The sequence below is a fragment of the Chrysemys picta genome, chromosome 1 (assembly GCF_011386835.1).
Source record: "Chrysemys picta bellii isolate R12L10 chromosome 1, ASM1138683v2, whole genome shotgun sequence".
Lineage (NCBI taxonomy): Eukaryota > Metazoa > Chordata > Testudines > Emydidae > Chrysemys > Chrysemys picta.
In genome coordinates, this window is record NC_088791.1 from 194,634,141 (window position 1) to 194,647,644 (window position 13,504).

The 13,504-nt window shown below is 45.7% G+C and overlaps 1 protein-coding gene across 1 annotated transcript in view; it reads right to left on the reverse strand.

Moving 5' to 3' along the window:
- Positions 1–5,828: 5,828 nt before the first annotated feature.
- Positions 5,829–13,504, reverse strand: part of KCNJ6 (potassium inwardly rectifying channel subfamily J member 6) — a 244,588-nt gene continuing 236,912 nt past the window's right edge. Inside the window, exon 4 of the transcript XR_010600215.1 lies at positions 5,829–7,638. The gene's annotated coding sequence lies outside the window, so the exon portion shown is untranslated. The remainder of the gene's footprint in view (positions 7,639–13,504) is intronic.

The following is a 13,504-nucleotide window of genomic DNA, read 5'->3' on the forward strand; positions in this document are numbered from 1 at the left end:
ACGGCAGTCAGGTGACCTTTGGTGGCACACCTGCGGGCAGTCTGTGGTCACGCGGATTCAGCGGCGTTTCTGCGGGTGATCTGCTGGTCCCGCGGCTTCAGCGTACCTGCCGCCGAATTGCTGCTGAAACCGTGGGACCGGCGGACCTCCTGCAGGCATGCTGCCGAAGGCTGTCTGACTGCCGCCCTCACAGCGACCGGCAGGCTGCCCCCCATGGCTTGCCGCCCCAGGCACGCACTTGCTGCGCTGGTGTCTGGAGCCACCCCTGATTGGAATAGAGGGGGCAAGCAAAGCAGCTGCAGAAGCCAAGCAAAGGGTTGCGCCTGACAATTATCAGAATAAAATGTTTGCATCAGAAAGGCGCTCTGCCCACTGCTACTAAGTGCATTTTCTGTGCATTATAAGTGCAGCCATGTCACTTCAGACTGTCCGATCTCATCAGAGCTTGCGAACTTGGGCCAGGTTAGTACCTGGCTAGGTGACCGTACTGGAAATCCCAGCTTGCTGCAGGAAGTGGTACTGAAGAGTTAGGCACAAATCCAGCTCTGTGGTGCCCACGGGCAGAGTACTGGAACCCTCATTAAAGTCAGAGGGTTCTCTATGAGCGTAGCAATCTGCCTGAACAGATTGCAGTGCAAAACTGTGGCCTTAGTATGTAGCACTCTTCTCCCCTCCCCCCGCACTCTGGGCTCAGTGCCTGAGCATAGTGCTGTTTTTCCTGAGAGAGAGAGAGAGACAGAGAACTGAGATCCTGAACACATGTGGTCATTGAAGACCCCCTGATGTCCTTGCCATCTTGTAATCTGTTCTGCTTATTTAAAATTCATTGTGCAGACTGTTCCAGCTGGAGACATTCTTTTTCACTGCGGCTCCTAAAACGTTGTATAGTGCTGCAGTGGGCTATCAAACAACTATTGCATTTACCCACAAAAGGGCATCATTTCACTGTGGGAGGAGGTGACTCCTATTATGACAAATCAGGAAAATGTTTGTATTTCTTAGGAATATTACATGCAACTTGGCTTCCCTGCTCAATTTTATATCACTGCCTGTCTGAATCTACAGAGTTAATTCAAAGAAGGCTGTAAAGGGGGGGTTGTTAAGGAAACCAGGAAGGGTAAAACAATGACACAGATAAGACAACCTCTCAGGTACTAGCTTCAAAGGAATGAAGCCGGCAGTGGTAGGGAAAGAACTTATCGAGATGTTTTTCTCTTTCCAAGCCTAGGGCTGAGATCAAAAGATCCTCAGGGATTAAAAGGTGCCTTAGAAGAAAGGCAGGTGGGGAGCGATCCGCTCAGCTGGAAGCCGCCAAGGACAGAGTGTCGGCATGCAGGAAGCTGTCATGCAGACAGACTGACTCAAGAGTCAGGGTCAGCAGCTGGCAAGCTGTAACTTGGTGCTCAGAGAGAACAGGGGACGCCAAGGCTAAGTCATGTCTACCCAGGGGCTTGAGCGGGAATGCCAAGCTTAGGTAAGACAATATGCACATAAGCCTCTTTGTTGTTTTTAAATTTTCTCTCTCAGCTCTGTGTACCGTTTGGGCAAATAAATCGTACTGTTTTTTGGAGAAACTGCTTCTGTGTCACTGCATATTATTCCTGACCATAGGCTCACAAAGGAGGTTTCAGGCAGGGTCCAAGTCCAGCTGGATCTTCTAGGAGACACAGGTGGCAGCCAGGGAGATGTAAGCTGACGGCAGTCAGAGAATGGTTGGATTACAGGATCCCTCTCTAAAGAGAAGTGGAGGCATGGGCCTGCCGCTTGAAAGGGGTGCATTTGGGGGGGAGGAGGAAGGCTGTAACAGGGTCTCAGAAGGAGCAGCTTCCCCCAAGGCTGTAGGATGGGTCTCCGCCCCAAGTCAAAGGGTGGGAGTTTGAAAGCCACTTCCAGCAAGAGGGGCCATCACCACAGTGGCTCTTCTAAACAGGTGGAAAACTTTGTGGGAAAAGGGAGGAATTAGTAAACCGCTTATGTTTGTCTGTGCCAGGGCCAGCTCTAACTTTTTTGCTGCCCCAAGCAGCAAAAAAAAAGTGCCAACCCCCGCCAAGTCGAGCCGCGCCACCCCCCCCAGTGCCGCCCCCCCCGCCGAGTGCCGCGCCGCGCCGCCGGAGCATGCCCCCCCTGCCGAGCGCTGCCGGAACAACCCCCCCCAGTGCCGCCCCCCGCGCCGCCCCCCCCGCCGAGCGCCGCGCCGCCGGAGGCCCCCCCCCGCCGCCGAGTGCCGCCGGAACCCCCCCCCGAGCGCCGCGCCCGCGCTGCCCCCCCCACCGAGCGCCGCGCCCGCGCCGCCCCCCCCGCCGAGCACCGTGCTGCCGGAGTCCGCCCCCCCCGCTGAGCCCCTCCCCCGCGGAATGCCGCGCCGCGCTCCACCCTTACCAGGTGCCACCCCAAGCATGTGCTTGGGTGCCTGGTGCCTGGAGCCGGCCCTGGTCTTTGCTACCGTCTTTCCATAGCCACAATATCAGATGTGTAAATTACTGCTGGCTGTAGAGAAGATATTCTGTGCTTTGGAGTTTTGGTATCTGCGTTTCCCATAGCTCTCTTGCTCCATGTTTCAAGTCATAATCCTGCAACTTCATGTGAGACTTCAATGAGGCTCTGCATGGGGGCAGGGACCTGCCCACGCATGTGCAGTTGCAGAACTGGGGAGACTCACTCTCACCTCATCCCACTCAAAAGCGGACGTTTTGGGGATGGGACTTTTGTCGTGGAGCCTGGGAACTCGGTATTGTTCTTTTGACAGAGCAAGATGGGTACCCAGAAATCACCTACTACAGGATAGGCCCAACAAGGACAATAACAGAACACCACTGGCCATCACATACAGCCCCCAGCTAAAACCTCTCTAGTGCATTATCCATGATCTACAACCTATCCTGGAAAATGATCCCTCACTCTCACAGACCTTGGGAGGCAGGCCAGTCCTCGCTTACAGACAACCCCCCAACCTGAAGCAAATACTCACCAGCAACTACACACCATACCACAGAAATACCAACCCAGGAACCAATCCCTGTAGCAAACCTCGTTGCCTACTCTGTCCCCATATCTACTCTGGCGACACCATCAGAGGACCCAACCACATCAGCTACACCATCAAGGGCTCATTCACCTGCACATCCACTAATGTTATATATGCCATCATGTGCCAGCAATGCCCCTCTGCCATGTACATTGGCCAAACCGGACAGTCCCTCCGCAAAAGAATAAATGGACACAAATCGGACATCAGGAATGGTAACATACATAAGCCAGTAAGTGAACACTTCAATCTCCCTGGTCATTCTATTACAGATTTAAAAGTCACTATCATTGAACAAAAAAACTTCAGAAACAGACTTCAAAGAGAAACAGCAGAACTAAAATTCATTTGCAAATTTACCACCATTAATCTGGGCTTGAATAGGGACTGGGAGTGGCTGGCTCATTACAGAAGCAGCTTTTCCTCTCCTGGAATTGACACCTTCTCATCTATTATTGGGAGTGGACTACATCCAGCCTGATTGAATTGGCCCTGTCAACACTGGTTCTCCACTTGCGAAGTAACTCCCTCTTCTCCATGTGTCAGTATATAATGCCTGCATCTGTAACTTTCACTCTATGCATCTGAAGAAGTGGGGTTTTTACCCACGAAAGCTTATGCCCAAATAAATCTGTTAGTCTTTAAGGTGTTGCCAAAGAACAGAGGTAACATAGATGGTTTGATATGAAGTTAATTGCTCTGGTACACTATCGTCCCTCATAGTTAGATGTGTAATACGCTGTCTGACCCAAAACAGAGACGAGGGCAGCCATAGAAAGTGGTGATAGCTATAAAAGCAACCACATTAGAAAGGGACAGAGTTTCAAGAGTGCCTAAGGGTGTGGCAGTGCAGCCTGTGTAGGGTTACCATATTTTGTGCCTCCAAATGGAGGACACTCCACGGGGCCCCGGCCCCGCCCCAGCCCCGCCCCCGCCCCCGCCCCAACTCCGCCCCCTCCCCTGCTTCCCGCGAACATTTAATTCGCGGGAAGCCTGAAGCAGGTAAGGGGGTGTGTGGGGGGAGGAGGTGCGGCCCAGGCTGGCCCCCCCGGCGGCTCCAGCCTGGGTCGGCTCGGGCCCTGGGGTGCCGGCCCCGGCCGACCACCCCCGGCCCGCCCAGCACTGCTGGCCCCCGGCAGCCTGGCGCACCCTCCGGCCCCGCGACCCCGGACCGGCTCCCGGCCCCGCGGCCCAGCGCACCCTCCCGGCCCCGCGTCCAGCGCACCCCCCGGCTCCCGGCCCCGCGACCCCGGACCGGCTCCCGGCCCCGCGACCCCGGACCGGCTCCCGGACCGGTCTCCCGGCCCCGCGCCCAGCCCGGCCCGGCACTGTGACCCCGGCCCGGCACTGCGCCCCTGGACCCCGGCCCGGCACCGCGCGCCCGGCCCGGCTCCCGGCCCGGCACCATGCCCCCGGTCCCGCGACCCCGGCCCGGCCCCGCACCGGCCCCGGCCAAAGAGGCCCCGGCCGAGCCCTCCCGATTTTCCCGGACATGCCCGGCTTTTGGGGATTTCCCCCCGGACGGGGATTTGAGCCCCCAAAAGCCGGACATGTCCGGGAAAATCCGGACGTATGGTAACCCTAAGCCTGTGGCAGGGAGCTTCCCAGCCTGGGTTAACAGGCTCAGGCTCAGGCTAGCATTCTAAACAGAGCTGTACGCTCCAGCCCGAGCCGCAACTTTGAAGCGCTGTCTATACAGCACAAGCCCCAGCAGCTTGAGTCTGTCGACCTGGGCTGGGAGGCTCGCTCCTGCAGGCTGTGTAAACATACCCTAAATGAGTTAGGAGCACAAGGCCCAGGAGCGTAAACTTCTATTACCATAGTATCTGAGTGCCTCACAATCTGTAATCTCATGATTTATAAGCCAATGTCATGACTTTTGGGGGCCTGACTCATGATTTTTGAACACTCAGAGTTGCAATATTGTTGATTAATGTCCACAGGTCTTTTCAGAGGTGTTTTTTTTGGGGGGGGGGGGGCGCTACTGGATAGCTGCCACATTTCTAACGCCTAGAAAAGTGTTAATGATTTTTTAAAAGGATCAGATAAGCAGTGTTTGGCTGAAACTCTAGGACCCCAATAGCAAATAATAAAGAACATAATTCAGTGAAGAAACATGAACAGGATTTTGATTGAATGTAAGGTTTTGGGAACATGGAAAACTGTATGTAAATCTTGGCTGTGATGATTCTTTGACTAATGTTCTGTACGGTTAGTTGTTGGGACCTTCAGTTTCCAGCCATCATAGATTAATCACTGACTAATAAAATTCAAACTTCTTTAGACATTTGTTGCTATTGCAGGAAAGTAATCCCCAAGTGAACCAGGAAGTTCAGTGGAAGTTACTATCCGTGAAGTTAACTTGTTTTTTGCTCAGGCGAGGTAGAATGTGAGTCCAGTAAAGTTCCTAAATGCAATTTCAAAACCACGAAGCTGAAATTAAAGCAAAATGTGGTTGTTCATACCTTCTACTTACTTTTTCAAAGTCAAGAACATTGGAGGGATGCCACATAAAGGCATATATAGGTTTGAGGAAATGACCTTGTGTGATCTGTGATGCAAATGGGAAGAAAACCGATCTCCAGGTACAACCAGAGCTGCCAATACATTTTTTTTTAAAGCAACAAAACAAGTACTTTTTCTGCCCTGGAAGCTGCACAGAAATCCACTGGAATACTAGAATTACATGGATGGATGCTAAAGTGGCAAAACTTGGTTCTAAATTAGATAGAACTAATCATGGTCCGTTCTGCACAATGGTGGTAGAGTTTAGTGGATAAAATAAAGACAAATTAAACCAAGACAATGTCCAAAGTTATTTATTGTTCCAGCCAAAAGAGGAAAACTTCCCCCAGTGCGTAAACTGTTTTTGGAACAGTAATTTCATAAAGTTGTTTATATTTTAAAAATTTGGCACTGTAAATTTTCTAAATACATGTTTATCTTGTGCTCTCAAAATAAGCATGCTTACATTTCATTGCCCGTGCAAGATGCATTGAAACTGATTTCAAGGGAGTTACAAAAGGACTCAAAGATATTTCAGGAGCCAAACCAGTATTTTAGCCATTCCCAGCTGTTATCTTCTCTTATAATATGATAGAACAATTGTATAGGTAGCAGCCTGAGCATAGATAGTTAATTGTGGTTTACACATAAACGGAGAAATGAAGAAAGGGTAAAAACATTGGCTTGATTTCAGAGCTTATTTTTAATATGTTTTCTTATTGATAGTCCTATGAATTGTTTGCAGTTTTTAGTTATTAATGAACTTTCATAAATCTTGGATAGATTAAACTTGCTTCCAAATTTGCTAGCCAAATTGTAGTATTATTTAGAAGCTGAGATCTATGCTGAAATTTAGGCATGATTTATTTTGTAATTTAGTAAAACTTTAGATCTTTTAATAGCAGGGGACTCGTATTAGCATCGCTCTTACTTTATGCTGCCCATTAGTGAAAAAGTTCCAAATGTAAAAAGCACTTCTCAAAATTAGTAGACTGTGGGCCAGATTCTGCAGTCTTTAACTGAGTAAATCTCTCATCAGCTTCATGGAAAATAGAGGTTTTAATTACATTTGACATTTCTGAATCTACTCTAAATGGTGGCCATCTTTCCAAAAAAATGACAGCATTTGTGACTCTGGTAGATGGGAACTTCTAAACCAGGGCTCAAATGTTCAAACTTGGTTACCTAAAACTAGTTACCTAAATCTATATTTGTCCATCTATTGAATTCAATGGAAATCCAGACTCGGTTTGAGGAAAAAAATAGTGATGTTCTCTCAAGCTTTGCCTGCCAGCCAAGCTTCATGCACTTGTGATACCAAAATGATATGTCACTCACAGCAGAGTGTGCAGATCTTCATAATATTGTCTTTATTGTGTGATTTGATCACCAGTTAAATAGTTAATAATGTATATATTTTATATTGGGCTTCAGAGCTAACACCTTTCTGAGCTCATTGGTAACAGTCCTTACCTTTCAGAGCTATTGTTTCAGGCTGTTTTCTGACCTAGACAGACATAGTTGTATTAGTCTACAGTAGATTTGCGTTTTGAAGATTTTTGAGCACCTATTCTTGAAATTGTTGGCCTTTTTTTTTAATATTAAACATGCAAGTTTGTTCCATGATTGTTATACTGATCATCTATAGAATAAAAAAGAATAGAAAAGCAATTTGGAAACTTTTTTAGCAAGATGGCTGTCAACAGTCTGTGTCACTGAAGAGCATGCAGGCTGAGAGAACACACTTGAACAGAGCTGCCAGGTGAACCCACGACTGTACTTTTTACTGTGTTGAAGGAACTTTCCTGTGCTTCCAAGAAGAGTACTGATTCTGTGAAGCTACTGCGATGACGGGTGACATGCCTAACAACAAAATGAATTATTGACAGGAAGCCTCTGTTCAGCTGAGGTTTATAGAAGGTTCAACAATCTTCGGGTGCTGCGCAAATGGGATTGGCTCTTGGAGACCGTGCCTGCCGATGGAGTCATCTCATATCATTTGTACCTTTTATCATGAAGGACAATGAAGCATTCTCTTACCAGGCTGAGGTGGTGAAAAACGAGGTATGAAGCCACAATATTTTTTTGTGGAGAGTGGAGATGTTCATCTGGAGAAGAAAGGGAAGAAAGTGGGGTTTTTTTTTTTAAGGCACTCTCATTTCAGGACTACTTAGAATTGACACTGACAGTTGTTTATCCTGAGGAAATATTATCAGATCTTCTGAGAAGGGAACATCCTGGCCCAGATTAGTAACAGTGGAGTCTGAAATTCTGTGTTTCTCCACAGAACAAATACAACATAGAAGACAGCAATAGAAGTCTCCCCTAGCTTCTTATCCAGTGTGCCTCAGCCATGACCTGGAGGAACAATCACTCATGCTCTTTTAAACCTTGGCCTCTATGTTACTGCTGACAAGTCTGTCAGTTGTGATGGTGTTTTTGTATTGTGAATGTTAGTCTATTAGGAACTGGAGGAAGTGTCGCTCACCAGCTCATTCCAGGTAGGCCACGAGGGTCTATGATAGTGACTTTCAGTCACTACCAGCTGGGCTCAGATTCAAACTGGTGACTAGTGAAAGCCCTTGAATCTCAGTATCAATCTCATGAGTAGAGCTGGCTGGAATGTTTTGATTTTGATTAAGTTTTTGTTCTGAAGGGGGTGTATGCATGAGTGAGAGACTGTCTCTCTCTAACATGGTAGTTAGATCATTGCTGTGAGATTTGGGAGATCCAGGTTTCCCACATCCCAGGCCACACAGACACAGAAAAACTCAGGTTTTGATCCAAACGTGTACTTTTAAACACAATTCTGTTTTCGTGCTAATGTTCACAATGTCTTGTTTTGTTGCAAAATGGATTTGGTGTCCTCTGAACAGCTCTGCTTGTGAGCGATTCAGCTTCTATTACACACATTATTAAATGTTAACTGTCATTAGAGTTATAGTAATGACTAACTAATAGATACCATAATGGCAAGGATGGGAGCAGATTAACCTGCATTGCTGCAGATATCTAGCCCTGAGAGTTTTTACGGTATAGGGACTGATTAATATGGTAATGTAATAGTGCTCATTAACAGTGCTAATTAACTGGAATAGTTAATAAAGCATCATGCTAAACTTTTTATTTAAAAATTACAATTCCTTTGAAAAGTTGAATATTTTCATGGTCACACAATTATCTGGCAAATCAGACCTGATGACTGTATAAAAAAGAGCCCCAACACTATATATTTTTTTTTTAAAAGAAAAGGTTAAAAGGTTAAGATCTTCATTTACTTAGTCCTATGAATCAGAGCCCTATAAATTTCACAAGAAAATCTCTTGTTTTTTTTTCCCCTCTCAAGATTTTTCCTTTTTTAATTTGTGTGGGTGAGGTTGTTTTCTTACCTGGGCAATGAGCTAAGTAAAAGTTTGACTCCTTTTACATTTATTAGAATCAACATGATTGATCTCTGAGATTTTTCTTCAGTTTTATTGTAAAGCTGTTCCATGCATTTCAAGGCACAATAAGCTTGTATATAATCAATACCATAGATATTCCTAGCCACTTAGTGTCAGATACAGGACAAAAATATGATACAGTCCTTGCCCTCTAGATCGTAGCGAAAACCAGTAATAGCAGGATGCATAATGATTTGTAACATGAGATTTTTGCTTTCAAATGCCATGAGTTTTAAAGAGTAGCTATCTATTGTATCTTTTTTTTAATGGCTGTCTCAGGAACGAAAAGACAAAAACACATTTGAATTATAAATCCTCTTCCCTGATTCCTCCACAGTACAGAGTTCAGATCGATGGCACTATTCAGTATTTTTAAACATTGTTTTGAACATCACGGATCTACTATATTTTTGTTGCTCTATTTATTTATAACAATTTTCTATAGTTTATAAATGTCTTCATTTACTTCAATAACATTTTTTTAAATGGCCCTGATCCAACAAAGTATTTAAGCTCATGCGTAACTTTAAGCACTTGACTTTAATGGGACTACTTACTTGCTAAAGTGCTTTGGTGCATCTGGGGCTATATGACTGTATATACACTTGAATTCAGTTTAATTCTTCCTATATTTGTCAGGGATCTTTTGTATCTAGTAAGAGCCACTTCACCTCTTAAGTAGAAAATTTGTTCTTTTATTTTCTTATTTTTTAATCCAAAATTTTGTGTTGGTGAAATGAGCTGGGTTGACAGCTCACGAGACTGAAGTCTTTCATTTATCCCCAGAAAAGATACAGCACAAGCAACAGGAGTGCAGGTTCCCTCCCCTGCACCCTGATTCAGAGAGACCATCTCTAAGGGCAGGTCTCCACTACAGCGGGGATCGACGCTCTGAGAACGATCCACCGGCGGTCAATTTAGCGGGTCTAGTAAAGAGCCACCAAATCGACTGCAGATCGCTCTCCAGGCGACGCCTGTACTCTACCCCTGACAAGAAGAGTAAGGTAAGTTGACGGGAGATTTTTCTCCCCTCGACCCCCCACAGTATAGACCCTGCGGTAACTCGACCTGAGGTACATCGACTCCAGCTACATTATTCACGTTGCTGGAGTTGCGCAGCATAGGTCGACTTACCACGGTAGTGTAGACATAGCCTAAGAGGGAGAACAGAGCTCAACTTCCATGCTCATTTGATCCTTGGCCTCTTCAACGAGTGTGCAAAGAAGGGTGCATAGGCTTACATCAGCAAAGCACTTATGCATGTGGTTAACTGTAAGCATCTGAATATTCCCATGGGACTTTAAGCACATGGTTGAAGTTAACCACATGCTTAAGTGGTTTGCTGAATGGAGGCATTAATACTGATGGTGTTTCATTGATGTGGATGCCTCTCCTGAGACCACCAGGTTCGGGATTTTAAAAAGTAAGAGCAAACAGAAGTGCTAAGATCCTTACTTTCGCATCCAACTAAGTGGCCTGGTTTTTCAAAAGGGTTCAGCACCCAGCGGTTCCAACTGAAATCAGTGGGAGTTGTTGTATCTTCAGCACTTCTGAAAATTAGGCAGATGCCTAACTGTGGATTTAGGATCTTAACTTTTGGCTCTACTTCTGAAAATTTTCACATGAGCCTGAAATGTTGCTGGCAGAGGGTAACAATTGTCATTATGGCCTGAGCCAGATTCATTCTAATGACTTAGAGGTAAAATATTTATATTTCCCTGATCCAACCAGGCCCTTCTGATTTGAAATTTCAGGTGAGATACTGGAAGTTTTTACTTGACATAAGTTTACCTTGGAATCAAATTTGATTGTAGTCTTATTCTTAGAGAGATCACTTATCATTCAACAGAACTATGTATATGTATAAAATGTAAGTTTTGATAATGTATAAGTTTTTTCCCACCGAAGAGCTTTATGTACCGTACATGTCAAATGGATCACTCAGCATAGTATGCTATCATCCTTTCATTACTGGTGGTGCTTGGAAAATGGCAATCCCAATCCCTGCATCACAAGTCATTTAACATAGATCTGTCAGTGAGGACCTCAGGCCCTCATGTTTCAGCAGATCCCTGCTACGGCGGGAGGCAAGGGATGTGAAAGTGAGGACACTTGCCTCAATCCCACGCACCCTTGTTTTCTCAGGCCCTGCGGAAGTCTAGATTGGTTCAGTTTTGACAGGCTGGAATGGGTGGGGAAGAGGTGGGATGGGACCAGTAGCTCCCCATCAGTTCCTCCCATTCAAATCTGCAAATGATGCCACCACAAATAACCTCAAACAGAGGCCACTGTCACTTGAGAGGCTTCCTTTTTATGGCTTGGGAACACAGCTGAGGTGGATTTCAAGAGAGACTAGGGGAAGGGAGATACCCTTTTCCTCCAGCAGATCCTACGAGAGCTGCAGGTTTGGGGCTGGAATCACTGGCTTCTTCAGTAGGAGGCAAGGGCAGGAGCTGGCAATTGTGCCCATCTGACAGAAGAATTCAAAGCAGATTACACAAGCTGAAACTCTGAATTTGACTCTGCTGTGTGGGTTATTCTCACATTAGGGGGGAATGGGCCAGAAGTGTGATGTGTATTTGTCAATTTGCTTAAAATAGAAAACTAATTTCACACCTGTGAGATGAAATACATACTCTGCCTGGTTTTAGAATACAGTTTGTCTTTTGCTATGATAACAGTGTTACATCTACATGCTGCTACATGCCATCTGGGGAATCAACATACAGTAAATCTCTGAGAGAATTATCTTAGAAGTGTAGGACTGGAAGGGATGTTGAGAGGTCATCTAGTCCAGTCCCCTGCACTCAAGGCAGAACTAAGTATGATCTAGATCATCCCTGACAGGTGTTTGTCTAAACTGCTCTTAAAAATACCCAATGATGGAGATTCCACAACCTCCCTAGGCAATTTATTCCAGTGCTTAATCACCCTGACAGTTAGGAAGTTTTTCCTAATGTCCAACCTAAACCTCCCTTGCTGCAGTTTAAGCCCATTGCTTCTTGTCCTGTCTGCAGAAGTTAAGAACAACAATTTTTCTCCCTCCTCCTTGTAACAACCTTTTATGTATTTGAAAACTTATCATGTCCCCTCTCAGGCTTCTCTTTTCCAGACTAAACAAATCCAATTTTTTCAATCTTCCCTCATAGGTCATGTTTTCTAGACCTTTAATAATTTTTGTTGCTCTTCTCTGGACTTTCTCCAGTTTGTCCACCTCTTTCCTGAAATGAGGCGCCCAGAACTGGACACAATACTCCAGCTGAGGCCTAATCAGCATGGAGTAGAGCGGAAGAATGACTTCTCGTGTCTTGCTTACAACACTCCTGCTAATGGTGAAGCAGGACTCGATTACGCTATAGTCACCCATACAAGTGATTCTGGAAATCCAGTGGAGTTTGAAGTGGGGGGTGGGAGAGAGGGAAGATGGATATATTGTTAGTATCTATATTTTTAATATTTAGTTTAAATTTTTGTTAAGGGGCATGAAACACTATCCTTTAAACTAAACAAGATTGATCCTTAGGCTCTCTCATTAAGAATAATTTAGATCACAAAGTCCAAATCGGTGTCAAACTGTCCCCCCAACTGTCATTAATGTCATTCCCTTTCCTCATAGTCAATGGCGGATTAGCCACTGGGCCAACGGAGCCCATGCCCAGGGGCCCTGGCCAATTGGGGAACCCCAGAAAAATGGGTGTCCCCACGCCCCGATCCGCTCTGCCCGCCTGGTGCTCCAGCCAGGGAGTGGGATCGAAGCATGGAGCCTTTCCCTTCTCTGCCCACTCAGCACCTGGGGGGCAGGTGGGTGGGCAGAACAGAGCAAGCCCCCGTGCGCTGACTCCGCTACCCAGCTGGAATGCTGGGCAGAATGGGGCAAGCCCCCAAGCCTACTCCTGTGAACACCATGAGAGGGGTGAGGGGGACTCCCAGGGGCCCTACAAAACGCTAATCCGCCCCTGTTCATAGTGAGAGTCCAGCTGTATTTTTGTTGTTGTATGTGATTTGCATCATGTTATCACAATGATGTCACATAGTATCAGAATTTCAGAAGAATTCCATCTTCAAAACTGTCGGAAAGCAAAGATGTATTGAGAACAGAAAATACTGAAATTTTTCCATTGTATCTTATTTAGAAATCCCCACTAGATACAAAATAAGGGTTGTTACATCTCAGCCTCTTGAATACAGCGAGGATATTTGGAGCAAGTCTGAATTAAGACTCTAAGATTTAGTGCCACCTCCTGCCTTTCCGGTATTATTAAAAGAAAATGGTATACTTTCTCCTAGTGGGAAATAGAAAGGGTGACTAAAATCATTGCCATGTGATCAGAAAGTCACTTTATACATAGGAAATTTCTTTTTAAAGTTATAAATAGGGTTTCCATTTTCAAATTTAAATGCCACTCAGCAAAAATGTCAGAATAGATTTTGATGAAACATACACCAAAAATACCCCAAATCTTAAATTCGTGCATTGTTGAAAATTGTTTGCAGAGGGAGTCTGTGATGCTTACAGATCTACCATTCTCAC